General features: G+C 41.7%; 1 long non-coding RNA gene across 1 annotated transcript; it reads left to right on the forward strand.

Annotated features, from left to right (window-relative positions):
- Positions 1 to 11843: 11843 nt before the first annotated feature.
- LOC139178358 (uncharacterized) lies at positions 11844 to 13958 on the forward strand. Its single transcript, XR_011562777.1, has 3 exons — positions 11844 to 12153; positions 12922 to 13060; positions 13800 to 13958. It is a non-coding gene; the product is annotated as an uncharacterized lncRNA (long non-coding RNA).
- Positions 13959 to 16716: the final 2758 nt, after the last annotated feature.

The raw sequence follows: 16716 nt of genomic DNA on the forward strand, positions 1-16716 counted from the left end.
AATCAGGTGTTGCGCTCAAAATATAAAGATACAGATAATATAGGGCTTCCCTGGTAGCTCAGCTAGTAAAGAATCCACCTGCAATGCTGGAGACCCTGGTTTGAATCCTGGGTCAGAAAATTCCCCTGGAGAAGGGATAGACTACCCACTTCAGGATTCTTGGGCTTCCCAGGTGGCTCAGAAAATAAAGAATTCACCTACAATGTGGGAGACCTAGGTTCAGTCCCTGGGTTGAGAAGATCCCCTGGAGGAGGGCATGGCAACCCATTCCAGTATTCTTGCCTGGAGAATCCGCATGGACAGAGGAGCCTGTCAGGCTATACAGTTCATGGGGTTGCAAAGAGTCGGACACGACTGTGACTAAGCATCTGCTCTCTGCAACTAGAGCAAAGCCTGTACAGCAACGAAGACACAGCACAGCCAGAAATTTAAAAAATAAACAATTTTTTTAAACAAAGATATAGTTAATATAGATAAAATATTTGAGGGAGGGTATATATCCATATTTTCATGTTTCAGATATCTGCAGGGATGCCAAAGACAGAAAAGAAAGCATGCATTTAAATAGGCCCTCTAGGCACTGTTGAGCCCATAAGTGAAAGTGAAGTTGCTCAGTCGTGTCCAACTCTTTGCAACCCCATGAATCGCAGCACGCCAGGCCTCCCTGTCCATCACCAACTCAGACTCCCATCCATCGAGTCAGTGATGCCATCCAGCCATCTCAACCTCTGTCGTCCCCTTCTCCTCTTGCCCCCAATCCCTCCCAGCATCAGAGTCTTTTCCAATGAGTCAACTCTTCGCATGAGCTGCCCAAAGTACTGGAGTTTCAGCTTTAGCATCATTCCTTCCAAAGAAATCCCAGGACTGATCTCCTTCAGAATGGACCGGTTGGATCTCCTTGCAGTCCAAGGGACTCTCAAGAGTCTTCTCCAACACCACATTTCAAAAGCATCAACTCTTCGGCACTCAGCCTTCTTCACAGTCCAACTCTCACATCCATACATGACCACAGGAAAAACCATAGCCTTGACTAGACGGACCTTGGTTGGCAAAGTAATGTCTCTGCTTTTGAATATGCTATCTAGGTTGGTCATAACTTTCCTTCCAAGGAGTAAGCATCTTTTAATTTCATGGCTGCAGTCACCATCTGCAGTGATTTTGGAGCCCAGAAAAATAAAGTCTGACACTGTTTCCACTGTTTCCCCATCTATTTCCCATGAAGTGATGGGACCGGATGCCATGATCTTCGTTTTCTGAATGTTGAGCTTTAAGCCAACTTTTTCACTCTCCATTTTCACTTTCATCAAGAGGCTTTTTAGTTCCTCTACACTTTCTGCCATAAGGGTGGTGTCATCTGCATATCTGAGGTTACTGATATTTCTCCCAGCAATCTTGATTCCAGCCTGTGCTTCTTCCAGTCCAGCATTTCTCATGATGTACTCCGCATATAAGTTAAATAAACAGCGTGACAATATACAGCCTTGTACTCCTTTTCCTATCTGGAACCAGTCTGTTGTTCCATGTCCAGTTCTAACTGTTGCTTCCTGACCTGCATACAAATTTCTCAAGAGGCAGATCAGGTGGTCTGATATTCCCATCTCTTTCAGAATTTTCCACAGTTTATTGTGATCCACACAGTCAAAGGCTTTGGCACAGTCAATAAAGCAGATATAGATGTTTTTCTGGAACTCTCTTGCTTTTTTGATGATCCAGCGGATGTTGGCAATTTGATCTCTGGTTCCTCCAAAAATAGAGCAGAGGCCCTAGAAAAGGACCATTCTCCCACTCCTTTTTTTCACATGTTCCTGGAGAAAAGCAGAGTGTTTTTTAAAAACAAAACAAAATAAAAAACCAAAACCCATGACCACAGACACACAATGCTGCTGCTGCTTAGTCACTTCAGTCATGTCAGATTCTGTGCAAGCCTATGGACTGCAGCCTACCAGGCTCCTCTGTCCATGGGATTCTCCAGGCAAGAGTACTAGAGTGAGTTGCCATGCCCTCTTCCAGGGGATCTTCCCAATGCAGGGATCAAACCTGGGTCTCCTGCATTGCAGGTAGATTCTTTACCACGGAGCTACCAGAGGAGCCCCAGACACACAATAGGGATGGAATTAACAAGAGATGAAATTGCTTAGTTAGCAGCTTCCAAGCACCATTTCAAATCTGAGTTTTCACTATCCCCCTGACAACAGGAAGGCAGGCAGGAAGGTACCTTTCCTTTCTAGTGTAGCAAAGAACAGCAACATATAAGAGAGCAGTTTGTGTGATGGTTTCTCACTTATACCCTGAAGTCAGGCAGGCTTGGGTTTGAATTCTAACTCTGGCATTTTAATAGCTGCAACTAAACAATGTGTGTCTCTGTTTATTTCCTGATCCTGTGCCTACTTCCTGATCTGTAATGGGAGTTAGTGCCTTCCTCAGAGGGTTGTTCTAAGGATCAAATAAAATGGGCTCCAGGCATGGAGTAAATATTAGCCTTTCAGTCATCATAATTAACTCTCTCCCCTTCTACTATTCTGAAGTTGGGAAAGACACATTTTTGAGACAGATGACAAAATATGTTACAAGTGACTTGTTGATAAACATTTGTTAAGCCAAGTCTGCCATTAGCACTCTAACTGTAAGCCCAAAATAACAAGGATGTTAAATTTCTGTCTTGATAATAAAATTCTCTGTATTTTTCACCTGCAGATTCTCTTCAGAAGGTTGTGGAAACAAATATTTCAAACAGAAATAGGCCTACAGTTTGAGGGAATTATATGACTTTAAGTTGAAAAAAAGAGACTAGAGCTCAGTCAGTGCAATTCAGTCGCACAGTCGTGTCCGACTCTTTGCAACCCCATGGACTGCAGCACACCAGACCTCTTTGTCCATCACCAATTCTCAGAGTTTGCTCAAACTCATGTCCATCGAATCGGTGATTCCAGCCAACCATCTCAGCTTCTGTCATCCCATTCTCCTCCTGCCTTCAATCTTGCCCAGCATCAATTTTCTAATGAGTCAGTTCTTCTCATCAGGTGGCCTAATATTGGAGCTTCAGATTCAGCATCAGTCCTTCCCATGAACACCCAGGATTGATCTTCTTTAGAATGGACTGGTTTGATCTCTTTATTGTCCAAGGGACTATCAACAGTCTTCTCCAACATCACAGTTCTAAAGCATCATTTCTTCTGTGCTCAGCTTTCTTTATAGTCCAACTCTCACATCCATACATGACTACTGGAAAAACCATAGCTTTGACTAGACGAACCTTTGTTGGCAAAAAAATGTCTCTGCTTTTTAATATATTGTCTAGGGTGGTCATAGCTTTTCTTCCAAGGAGCAAGTGTTTTTTAATTTCACGGTTTCAGTCACCATCTGCAGTGAATTGGAGCACCCCAAAATAAAGTCTATCACTGTTTCCATTGTTTCCCCATCTATTTGCCATGAAGTGATGTTAGAACTGGACATGGAACAACAGACTGGTTCCAAATAGGAAAAGAAGTACGTCAAAGCTGCATACTGTCACCCTGCTTATTTAACTTATATGCAGGGTACATCATGAGAAACGCTGGGCTGGAAGAAGCACAAGCTGGAATCAAGATTGCCGGGAGAAATATCAATAACCTCAGATATGCACATGACACCACCCTTATGGCAGAAAGTGTAGAGGAACTAAAAAGCCTCTTGATGAAAGTGAAAGAGGAGAGTGAAAAAGTTGGCTTAAAGCTCAATATTCAGAAAACGAAGATCATGGCATCTAGTCCCATCACTTCATGGGAAATAGATGGGGAAACAGTGGAAACAGTGTCAGACTTTATTTTTGGGGGACTCCAAAATCACTGAAGATGGTGATTGCAGCCATGAAATTAAAAGACACTTACTCCTTGAAAGGAAAGTTATGACCAATCTAGACAGCATATTCAAAAGTAGAGACATTACTTTGCCAACCAAGGTCCGTCTAGTCAAGGCTATGGTTTTTCCTGTGGTCATGTATGGATGTGAGAGTTGGACTGTGAAGAAAGCTGAGCGCCGAAGAATTGATGCTTTTGAAATGTGGCGTTGGACAAGACTCTTGAGAGTCCCTTGGACTACGAGATCCAACCAGTCCATTCTAAAGAAGATCAATCCTGGGTGTTCAGGGGAAGGACTGATGCTGAAGCTGAAACTCCAATACTTTGGTCACTTCATGCGAAGAGTTGACTCATTGGAAAAGACCCTGATGCTGGGAGGGATTGGGGGCAGGAGGAGAAGGGGACGACAGAAGATGAGATGGTTGGATGGCTTCACTGACTCGATGCATATGAGTTTGGGTAAACTTAGGGAGTTGGTGATTGACAGGGAGGCCTGGCGTGCTGCGATGCATGGGGTCACAAAGAGTCGGACACGACTGAGTGACTGAACTAAACTGAACTGAACTGATGGGACCAGACACCATGATCTTAGTTTTCTCATTTTTCTTAGTTTTAGTTGAGTTGTAAGCCAAATTTTCACTCTCATCTTTCACTTTCACCAAGAGGCTCTTTAGTTCTTCTTTGCTTTCTGCCCTAAGGGTGGTGTCATCTGCATATCTGAGGTTATTGATATTTCTCCCAGCAATCTTGATTCCAGCTTGTGCTTCATCCAGTCCAGCATTTTGCATGATGTACTCTGCATATAAGTTAAATAAGCAGGGTGACAATATGCAGCCTTGATGTACTCCTTTCCCAACAATCAATGTGTTGTTCCATGTCCAGTTCTAATTGTTGCTTCTTGACCTGCCTACAGATTTCTCAGAAGGCAGGTCAGATGGTCTGGTATTCCCATCTCTTTCAGAATTTTCCACAGTTTGTTGTGATCCACAAAGTCAAAGGCTTTGGTGTAGTCAATAAAGCAGAAGTATATGTTTTTCTGGAACTCTCTTTGCTTTTTCCATGATCCAGTGGAATTTGCCAATTTGATCTCTGGTTCCTCTATCTTTTCTAAATCCAGCCTGAACATCTGGAAGTTCATGGTTCACATACTGTTGAAGCCTGGCTTGGAGAATTTTGAGTATTACTTTACTGGCGTGTGAGATGAGTGCAATTGTGCGGTAGTTTGAGCATTCTTTGGCATTGTCTTTCTTTGGGATTGGAATTAAAACTGATCTTTTCCAGTCCTGCGGCCACTGCTGATTTTTCCAAGTTTGCTGACATATTGAGGGCAGCACTTTCACAGCATCATCTTTTAGGATTTGAAATAGCTCAACTGGAATCCCATCACTTCCACTAGCTTTGTTCGTAGTGATGCTTTCTAAGGCCCACTTGACTTCGAATTCCAGGATGTCCTGCTCTAGTCCACTGATCACACCATCATGGTTATCTGGGTCATGAAGATCTTTTTTGTACAGTTCTTCTGTGTTTTCTTGTCACCTCTTCATAATATCTTCTGCTTCTGTTAGGTCCCTACCATTTCTGTCCTTTATTGTGCTCATCTTTGCATGAAATGTTCCCTTGGTATCTCTAATTTTCTTGAAGAAATCTCTAGTGTTTCCCATTCTATTGTTTTCCTCTATTTCTTTGCATTGATTACTGAGGAAGGCTTTCTTATCTCTCCTTACTATTCTTTGGAACTCTGCATTCAAATGAGTATATCTTTCCTTTTCTCCTTTGCCTTTTGCTTCTCTTTTTTCCTCAGCTACTTGTAAGGCCTCCTCAGACAACCATTTTGCCTTTTTCCATTTCTTTTTCTTGGGGATGGTCTTAATCACTGCCTCCTGTATGATATCACAAACCTCTGTCCATAGTTCTTCAGGCATTCTGTCTATCAGACCTAATTCCTTGAATCTATTTGTCACTTCCACTGGATAATTGTAAGGGATTTGATTTAGGTCATGGCAGCAAATTTGGAAAACTCAGCAGTGGCCACAGGACTGGAAAAGGTCAGTTTTCATTCCAATCACAAAGAAAGGCAATGCCAAAGAATGCTCAAACTACTGCACAATTGCACTCATCTCACATGCTAGTAAAGTAATGCTCAAAATTCTCCAAGCCAGGCTTCAGCAATACATGAACCGTGAACTTCCTGATGTTCAAGCTGGTTTTAGAAAAGGCAGAGGAAACAGAGATCAAATTGCCAACATCTGCTGGATCATGGTAAAAGCAAGAGAGTTCCAGAAAAACATCTATTTCTGCTTTATTGACTATGCCAAAGCCTTTGACTGTGTGGATCACAATAAACTGGAAAATTCTGAAAGAGATGGGAATACCAGACCACCTGACCTGCCTCTTGAGAAACCTATATGCAGATCAGGAAGCAACAGTTAGAACTGGACATGGAACAACAGACTGGTTCCAAATAGGAAAAGGAGTATGTCAAGGCTGTATATTGTCACCCTGCTTATTTAACTTATATGCAGAGTACATCATGAGAAACGCTGGGCTGGAAGAAGCACAAGCTGGAATCAAGATTGCTGGGAGAAACATCAATAACCTCAGATATGCAGATGACACCACCCTTATGGCAGAAAGGGAAGAGGAACTCAAAAGCCTCTTGATGAAAGTGAAAGTGGAGAGTGAAAAAGTTGGCTTAAAGCTCAGCATTCAGAAAATGAAGATCATGGCATCCGGTCCCATCACTTCATGGGAAATAGATGGGGAAACAGTGGAAACAGTGTCAGACTTTATTTTTCTGGGCTCCAAAATCACTGCAGATGGTGATTGTAGCCATAAAATTAAAAGACGCTTACTCCTTGGAAGGAAAGTTATGACCAACCTAGATAGCATATTCAAAAGCAGAGACATTATTTTGCCAACAAAGGTTCGTCTAGTCAAGGCTATGGTTTTTCCTGTGGTCATGTATGGATGTGAGAATTGGACTGTGAAGAAGGCTGAGCGCTGAAGAGTTGATGCTTTTGAACTGTGGTGTTGGAGAAGACTCTTGAGAGTCCCTTGGACTGCAAGGAGATCCAACCAGTCCATTCTGAAGGAGATCAGCCCTGGGATTTCTGTGGAAGGAATGATGCTAAAGCTGAAACTCCAGTACTTTGGGCACCTCATGCGAAGAGTTGACTCATTGGAAAAGACCCTGATGCTGTGAGGGATTGGGGGCAGGAGGACAAGGGGACGACAGAGGATGAGATGGCTGGATGGCATCATTGACTCGATGGATGTGAGTCTGAGTGAACTCCGGGAGTTGGTGATGGACAGGGAGGCCTGGTGTGCTGCAGTTCATGGGGTCGCAAAGAGTCGGACACGACTGAGCGACTGAACGGAACTGAACTGAACTGAATGGTCTAGTGGTTTTCCCTACTTTCTTCAATTTAAGTCTGAATTTTGCAATAAGGAGTTCATGATCTGAGCCACAGTCAGCTGCCAGTCTTGTTTTTGCTGACTGTATAGAGCTTCTCCATCTTTGGCTGCAAAGAATGTAATTAATCTGATTTCATTATTGAAAGCTGAGTGCCAAAGAATTGATGCTTCTTTGAACTGTGGTGTTGGAGAAGACTCGAGAGTCCCTCGGACTGCAAGGAGTTCCAACCAGTCCATCCTGTAGGAAATCAGTCTTGAATATTCATCGGAAGGACTGATGTTGTTGCAGCTGAAACTCCAGTACTTTGGCCATCTTATTCAAAGAGCTGACTCATTTGTAAAGACCCTGATGCTGGGAAAGATTGAAGGTGGGAGGAAAAGGGGGCGACAGAGGATGAAATGGTTGGATGGCATCACTGACTCAATGGGGATGAGTTTGAGTAAACTCTGGGCGTTGGTGATGGACAGGGGTGCCTGGTGTGCTGCAATCCATGGGGTCACAAAGAGTCGGTCACGACTGAGCGACTGAACTGAACTGAATGACACCACATCAGATAATAAAGGCATCCTTCTTGCTTTTAAAGTAACTGGGACCCTGACAATGGCCAGCTGTAATCTAGAGCACTGCTTCTCAACTCTGGCTGCAATTGGGGTTTAAAAAAAATACCAGTGCTAAGGGTCCCGACCCTAGATCAATTAAATCAATTTCTAGGGGTGCAGTCTATCAGTATTTTTTTAAAGCTCCCCCAGGTGAATTTAATGTTCAGTGAAGGTTGTGAATTTCTATCCTACAGGGAAATCTCTATTGTACACTGCTCTCAAACTTGTATGTGCATACAAATCACTTGGGGAATCTTGTTAAAATGCGGATTTTGAATTAGTAATTCTGGGTTAGGGCCTGAGACTCAGAATTTATAACAAGTTCCCAAACAACATTAGTGGGGTTGGTCCATAGACCATCCTGAGAGTAATAAATAAAGCTCTAGGACAATGCTATAGGACTCTATTTCTAGCTGAAAATATTATCTTGAATTAAGATCTATAGGCATGGTTATAAAATATGGTCATACAAAAAGAGAGGTAGCAAATAGTATCTCAGAATTAAGATTAAAAAACATTTTCATTGGAGTAGGAAATGGCAACCCACTCCAGTATTCTTGCCTGGAGAATCCAACGGCCAGAGGAGCCTGGTGGATTACGGCCCATGGGATTGCAAAAACAAACAAACAAACAAACAAAAAAAACCCATTTTCATAAGCTGAAGTAAATAAGAGGAAATTTGTTATTTAACAGAGACCATCTCAAGTCTATCTTATAAGCTAATACAACTCTGAAATAAGATATTAAACTGTATTGTAAAGCAGTAATAATTTCACATTGTGGTAATGGATTATGAAAAGGCAAATTAGCTAAATTGAATAGTAAGCAGAGAAATACAATTTAAAACAAAAGAATTTGGAATATAAAAGTGGCTACTTAATATGGGGCTGCTAAGCTGCTAAGTCACTTAAGTCGTGTCTGACTCTGTGCGACCCCATAGACGGCAGCCCACTAGGCTCCCCTGTCCCTGGGATTCTCCAGGCAAGAACAATGTAGTGGGTTGCAATTTCCTTCTCCAAGGCATGAAAGTGAAAAATGAAAGTGAAGTCACTCAGTCGTGTCTGACTCTTAGCGACCCCATGGACTGAAGCCTACCAGGCTCCTCCATCCATGGGATTTTCCAGGTTAAGAGTACTGGAGTGGGCTGCCATTTATTCAATTAATCAAATCAAAACAAAATAAAAACATGTTATTTCACTTAGCACAATGTTTTCAAGGTTCATGCATGTTGTACTATGTATCAGAATTTCATTTCTTTTGAAGGCTGAATAATGTTCCATTCTATGTATATATGACATTTGTTTATTCATCTGTTGATAGGCATTTGGATTGTTTCTACCGTTTGGCTATTGTGAATAATACCGTTATTAATACTGAAGTACAAGTATCTGAGTTCCTGTTTTCAATTCTTTTAGGTATACACCCAGAATTGGAATTGCTGGATCTTATGACAATTCTGTTTAATTTTTTGAGGAACTGCCATATTGTTCCCTAGTATGTACCATTTTACAACCCCCAGCCATGCATGAGAATTCCAATTTCTCCACATCTTCACCAACATTTATTATTTTTTTAAAAAATAATAGACATCCCAGTGAGTGTTAAGTAGTATAAGTAGTATCATTGTAATTTTGGTTTGTGTTGCCCTAATGACTGAGGCTTCCCAGGTGATTCAGTGATAAAGACTGCCTGCCAATGCAAGAGATGTAAGAGATGTGGGTTTGATCCCTGGATTGGGAAGATCCCCTGGAGGAGGAAATGGCAACCCACTCCAATATTCTCACCTGGAAAATCTCATGGACAGAGGAGCCTGGCAGGCTACAGTCCATTGGGCTGCGAAGAGTCCAACACGACTGAAACGACTGAGCATGCACAAAATAGCTACATCTTATATTATCTTTTAAACCTAATGGCAGGCTGGATGACTCATAGCTGGAATCAAGATTGCCAGAAGAAATATCAACCACCTCAGATATGCAGATGATACCATTCTAATGGCAGAAAGCGAAGAGGAACTAAAGAGCCTCTTGATGAGGGTGAAAGTGAAGAGTGAAAAAGCTGGCTTAAAACCCAACATTTAAAAAAACTAAGATCATGCCCATCATTTCATGGCAAATAGATGGGGAAACAACATATTTTCTTTTCTTGGGCTCCAAAATCACTGTGGACAGTGACTGCAGCCATGAAATTAAAAGATTTTTGCTCCTTGGAAGAGAAGCTATGACAAACCTAGACAGTGTATTAAAAAACAGAGACAGCACTTTGCTGACAAAGGTCCATACAATCAAAGTTATGGTTTTTCCAGTGAGTGAAGGGAAGTCGCTCAGTCGTGTCCGACTCTTAGCGACCCCATGGACTGCAGCCTACCAGGCTCCTCCATCCATGAGATTTTCCAGGCAAGAGTACTGGAGTGGGGTGCCATTTCCAGTAGTCATATTCAAATGTGACAGTTCGACCATAAAGAAGACTGAGCGCCAAAGAAATGTGATGCCTTTGAAATATGGTGCTGGAGAAGACTCTTGAGAGTCCCTTGGACAGCAAGGAGATCAAACCATCCAATCCTAAAGGAAATCAACCCTGAACATTCATTGGAAGGATTGGTGCTGAAGCTGAAACTCCAATAGTTTACCTATCTGATGTGAAGAGCCGACTCACTGAAAAACACCCTGGTACTGGGAAAGATTGAGGGCAAGAGGAGAAAGGGGAGACAGAGGATGAGATGGTTAGATGGCATCACCAACTCAATGCACATGAGTTTGGGTACACTCTGGGAGATGGTGAAGGAAAAGGAAGCGTAGCCTACTACAGTTCATGGAGCTGCCAAAAGTCGGACACAACTTAGCGACTGAACAACAGCAAATATTTAACATGATATTGTTAATAAGATGACTACACTGTGGGCAATTTAAAAAGTAAGTTTTAATTCAATAAGACATTTTTTGTTGATTGTATATCATAGGCTGACTACACTCTCCACCACGGCATCTTAGGGGCCTATAAAACAAGACATAAAGTGTGAGGGGAAAAAAAAAGAACTGGACCACGGGCTGAATTTAAACAAACAAACCAAAACAGAGGTTGTTAAGAAGAGAAGTCAACTCTAGAGATGAGCACTGTGATTCAGCAAGAGGTTTGGGAACAAGTGGTGTTAAGACCCCAGCGGGCCTATACCATTAAGGATTTTTATAATTAGAAAGTGAGTCTAGAGAGGAGTCTTCTGATGCTCTTGTGGAATAAAGGCATTCCTTGGGTGTTCGCAGCAGATCAGTTTTGCTTTCTGCCCTGCGTTAGCCCAAGAACTTGGCTACTCACCCCGGGTGGGAGGCGCGGCTGCGCTCCCCGCAGGCCCGGCGCTCACCTCTTGCGTCCGGGTCGCCCTAAACGCGGTCCTCGCATCCTGCCCCGGGGCCGCCACTGCTCCGCGGGCCTTGCCATCCTCTCTGCCCTCCCCAGAGCCCCCCGCTCCTCTTGAGCCGCGGACTCGCGCACCTCGCGGCTCCTGGCAGCCGCCGCCGGCGACAGGGGCCAGCGCTCCGTGCCAACCAAGCCGGGCGGTCTGCGGGCATGCGTAGCTCCAGCTCCCGCAGGGCCAGGCCTCCGGCGTGGGCCCCGACCCTGGAGGGTGAATGTGAGCCCCAAGAGACCTGCAGATCTCTTGAGGTCACCGTTCTTCTTTCAGGGCAGGATTTCTGCGGACAACATGTGGAGTGGCTCTCGCCAAAGACTGCAGAAGCTTAACTCTGCCTTTCCCCCCCACCCCGAGCAGAGCTTCAGAAGTCGGGGCAGCAAGCGAGGCTGGGTCGCTGGGTCGCTGGGGGTGGGGTGGGGTGGGGTTAGGGCAGGTAGGGGAGCTGAAAGGCCCTGAACATGTTGACAACCCAGCCTCTTGTGAGGTTACGAATTATGGCCTGGTCAGACGGTTATGACCTAGTAAGACAATTACCTACCTGGTCACCTACACAGGCCTGCCTTTGATTGAATGATATCTTTTCAGAGCAGATGCTCTGGCCGCCTCTGTTAATATATACGTGTGGGGTGGATATCATAAGTCGCAAACTTTTGTGAGAAGTAGGCTGATAGTCATCAAAAATTAAAAAGAACCTCAAGATGGTTATGCCTAAAGAGTCTGCTTACCCACTGGATAAAATCATGTAAAACGTATTCTCTTCTTGAAGATTCGTAAGAATGAAGATTTTAAAAGATTATTTAGATAGTTTTTCAACACATTTGTAAATGTAGTCCATGTGCTAGGAAAGCAGCGTGATATAATGGGGAAAGTCCAGAACTTGGAATCAGAGCAAATGTAATTAAGTACCGATTCTGCCTCTTTCTAAATTGTCCACTTGAACAAATCATCTAACCTCCCCCTCCCTTAATTTAGTCTATTAAATCCTTGTCTTTCCAAAAATTCTTTAAAATAAGAACAATGTTCTTATTGTACAATGAAAGTGTACAATCTATAACCAGCATCAATGTTATAATACTGTTCCAATAAATGAAGTAGAGTATATAAAAAAGCATATTGTAAAGTGCTATACAAATATTAATTTTTCAACAAATTTGTGTTTTGTTCACAACTTATACTGTGACCATTTATTCCCATAACCACTTATTTCTATTTCTTTACCTTTACAGTTAATCCTTTTCTCTACATTATTGCATTGATTACTGGACACCACTTTAAAATGACTTTTTGTGGTCATGTTATAGGTTTAATTTTGGTACGGCCAACCTTATGAAAATGTATTATTTTCTGTGAGCCATGACATTTACAGTTTAGGTGCCACCAAGTGGATAGTGGTGCCTGTTTTATGATCGTATGGACTTACTCTCTAGCATATTCTCTGATTTGGATAAGAGAATATAGTTAGTCTATAAGCTAACCAATTTTTTCTATTGTATCTATTTTTTGAAAAAAATAATAGTCCTAAAAGCATGACCAATTTAATAATTAATGGCACATATTGGACATCTTAGTCAATAAGATATAGAGACACACAAGCACTTACATTCAAAGCCTCTCCCTCAATTTCAACTCTTTTTTCCTAACAACTTTCCAAAACCATCAAAGAGTCCTTTGGAGCTGAGGTCAGAGCTGGAATGTTGCACTATTAAAATGGATGAAAGGTGAAGGCAGTAGAGGGCTACTGGAGTGATACATTCCTGAAAGCCCTGAAGAACAGGTGGGTCAGGTCACCAAAGTAAAGCAGGTAAGGTAAGAACCAGAAGGGAGTTGTGGTATGCTCAGCATTAGTCACTGGGATGTCAGGGAGAATGTTGACATCAAGTCAAGCACCAAAATGAGCCAGGAAATTAGGACACCAAAAATGATGCCCTACCATGACAGTAATTAGGGACCAAGATGAGTCAGGCTGCCAAGAGAAAATGCCAATGTATCCTTGTATTAAATCTTGCATGCAAACAAATGCCACTTGGAAACTAGAATCTTCCTTTGAGTTGATGTCAAAAGCTTTCCATTTTAAGTCTTCCTTTTTTAAAAAAAACCCTAATATTTACTGGACACTTGATATGTACCATCAGTGTTCTGAGCACTTTATTTGTATTATCTCCCATAATTTTTATAACAACCCTATGAAGTAGACAGTCTGTTTCTCTGCATTTTATAGAAGAAACTGAGGCAAAGGAGGTTAACCAGCTTGTCTAAGGTTACTCACCCAGTAAACATTACCCACCCAGTAAATGTGACTCTATTTCAGGCAGACCTCAGAGCCTTCACTCTATACCACTGTAGGACATGGCTTCCTGCAGTTTTAACTCATGCTTATTATCTATCATTTCTCTGGACTCAGCCCTGAGAGAGATGGCTGAAGACATGCATATCAGGTCCAGATAGTATTTAGTGTATTTTTTCTTGTGAAGAATATATTAAAAAAAATTTTTAAGAAGTATAACTTAAGGGAAAACATTTTAACTTCATTTTCTTTGCAGTTTAAAAGCTTCTACGTAGTTTGCTGCACCAAAGCACTTGAAACATTGTCATCAGAATTCTTCATGGCAGATTTTGCTCAGTTTTGTTCATTTATGGAAGGCAAGTTGGCTTTATTGTTCCTCTTTCATGGAAAGACCACATTTATCTGTCTGTATTCTAAACTCTCAATCCCCTCATTTTTCTTTCTGGAGGCCTTATTGGTTTTAAAGGGATTTTAGGATGTCCAAATGAAAATGTCAGCAAATAAGATATGTAGAGCTAGAAACTGAGAGAAATTAGAGCTAGAGATAAGAATTTGGGGGTTATGATCAAGAGGTTATTGTTGAAGTTGTGGGAAAATATTCCAAAAATGAAAAAAGATAGCTCAGTTCAGGTGGAAAAAGACTTTATAGATAATTCTAGTCCAGTCCTTTCAATAATTCTCAACGCCCCAGAACAAAAAAGTTCAGCTCTACTGCTGTACCTGTGGTGATGAGAGCTCATTATCTCCTGCATCAGTTTCCTCTTGTCTCTGTGACAAATTACCATGAATTTAGTGGCTTAAACAACACAAAAATACAATCCTACAATTCGGGTGGTCAGAAGTCCAAAATGAGTTTCATGGGGCCAAAATCAAGGTGCTGGTTGGGCTGAGTTCCCCCCACAGGCTCTGGTGTAGAACTTGCTTCTTTGCCTTTTTCACGTGTGGAGACTGCCTGCATTCTTCGGCTTATGGCCCCTTCCTCCATTTTCAAATCCATTGACATAGCATCTTCACACTTTCCTTTGTCTTTGACCCTCTGCTTCCATCGTCATATTTTCTTCAATTTTTCTGCTTCTTTCATCTTTTAAAGACCATTGTGATTACAGTGGACTCATCTGGGTAATCCAGAATAATTTCCTTAACTTGATTGCATCTACAAAGTCTCTTCTGCTTTTTATGGCAATACATGAAGAGACTCCAGGGATTAACATCTTTGGGGGCCATTAGACTACCACAGCCCCAAAGTAGCCCACATCCTAATGGCTAGAAAGTTTGAGCTAAACTTTGCCTACATTTGGTTTTTGTGCATTGGCCTGGCTTTGTCCTTTAAAGTCACAAATATTAAGTTTAACATCTGCCGTATAACTCTCCTTCAGATACTTGAAGATATATTGACCCCACTCTCTCCCAAAAAAACCAGCTTGATAGGATAGTTCCAAATCCTATTATCTTGGTTGGCCTCCTATGGAAAACTTTGGTTTATCAATGTTAATTTGAAAATGTTGTGTGAGTTGATCAAGCGAGAGTAGGTAGAGCCAATATTCCTCTGATTCTAAGTACTGGATTTTTTTTTTTTTTTTTTGGAGGATAATTGCTTTATGATGTTGTGTTAATGTGTGCTGTACAACAATGTGAATCAGCTGTAAGTATACAGATATCCTCTCCCTCTTGAGACTCCCTTCCTCCCACCCACCCTCATCCTACCCCTATAGGTCATCACAGAGCACCCAGCTGAGTTCCCTGTAAGCACTGAATTTTAATTAACATGATTGCAGTCTATTAAATTTTTGTTTTTCCAAATATGACTGAAGGACATGTTTACCTGAAGTACAATTATAAAGTTGATTTTTAATTGAAACACTGGCTTTTACAACTAGGTTTATTAAATGACTCTTTAATGTCAATGAGCATGTTAATAATTCTTAACTACATGTGATCTACACACTTAATTACATATAAGTTTCTATCTAAATCATTAATAAAAATGTTAAGTGTGATGCAGTCTGTGACAGAGCCCAGCAGCATAACTGAAGGACTTGTCCAAGAGAACATTTATCTGCTTTCTTAGGTCTAAGTCCTTCAAACAAAATCTGTGTTATAATCTAATCCACAGTTTTTCATCTTGTCCAAAAGGAGCTCAATGTTTTATGCTCTTTGTATTGCATTCTCCTTGACTACCAATCTACCAATACCCTCTGAGAAAGAAATAGTGTAGCGTAACTTTTTTGGGTAAACTCAGGCTGGCTATTGGAGAAGGCAATGGCACTCCACTCCAGTACTCTTACCTGGAAAATCCCATTGATGGAGGAGCCTAGTAGGCTGCAGTCCATGGGGTCGCTAAGAGTCAGACACGACTGAACGACTTCACTTTCACTTTTTGCTTTCACGCATTGGAGAAGGAAATGGCAACCCACTGTTCTTGCCTGGAGAATTCCAGGGACGGGGGAGCCTGGTGGGCTGCTGTCTATGGGGTCGCACAGAGTCGGACACGACTGAAGTGACTTAGCACTTAGCAGGCTGGCTATAAATGATCATCGTCTCCTCCTTAAGAGCTCTCAAATCACCAGTGAAAATCCAGTCTAGACGTTTTCCTGATACTAATATTAAGTTTGCCAGAATATAGTTGCCAACTATAGTTTCCTTCTTTTGTTAAAAATTGCTTTGTTCTGACTTTACAGTCTTTTGATCCTTCTTTTCTTCGTTACAGATCCTCAACTATGAGTCACTGTGATGATGTACAACAGGAATGGCCTCACATGGAAACCTTTTTGGTCCAGGCTGGGTTGTGAGGCAGGTTCAACTCTTCAGAGACTGATAGTTCGGAACACAAAGAGCAGTTTCTTTACGTGAGAGGAATGGGGTAGATGGTATATATGGAGGCTGTATCAATGGTAAAGTACAAAATAAATTCCACTGTTAAAAAAATCCCATTGTTTTCAATTTAATTGCTTACTTGCTTAAGAGCTTCCTGACCAGTCTACAAAGAAGTTGGAAGGTGACTAGAAGAGAAATAGGAAACTTTTTGTTTTAAAACGTAGAGATCTTTGATCAAGTACATATTGGCAATAGACACACAATATATAGCCAACACAATCCATGGTGAATAGGTCTTTAATCACAATTATCACTTTTCAGGTTAAAAATCCTTATTTTTACATATGAATAGTTTATAC

Source organism: Bos indicus, chromosome 21 (genome assembly GCF_029378745.1).
Source record: "Bos indicus isolate NIAB-ARS_2022 breed Sahiwal x Tharparkar chromosome 21, NIAB-ARS_B.indTharparkar_mat_pri_1.0, whole genome shotgun sequence".
In the NCBI taxonomy this organism is placed as follows: Eukaryota; Metazoa; Chordata; class Mammalia; order Artiodactyla; family Bovidae; genus Bos; species Bos indicus.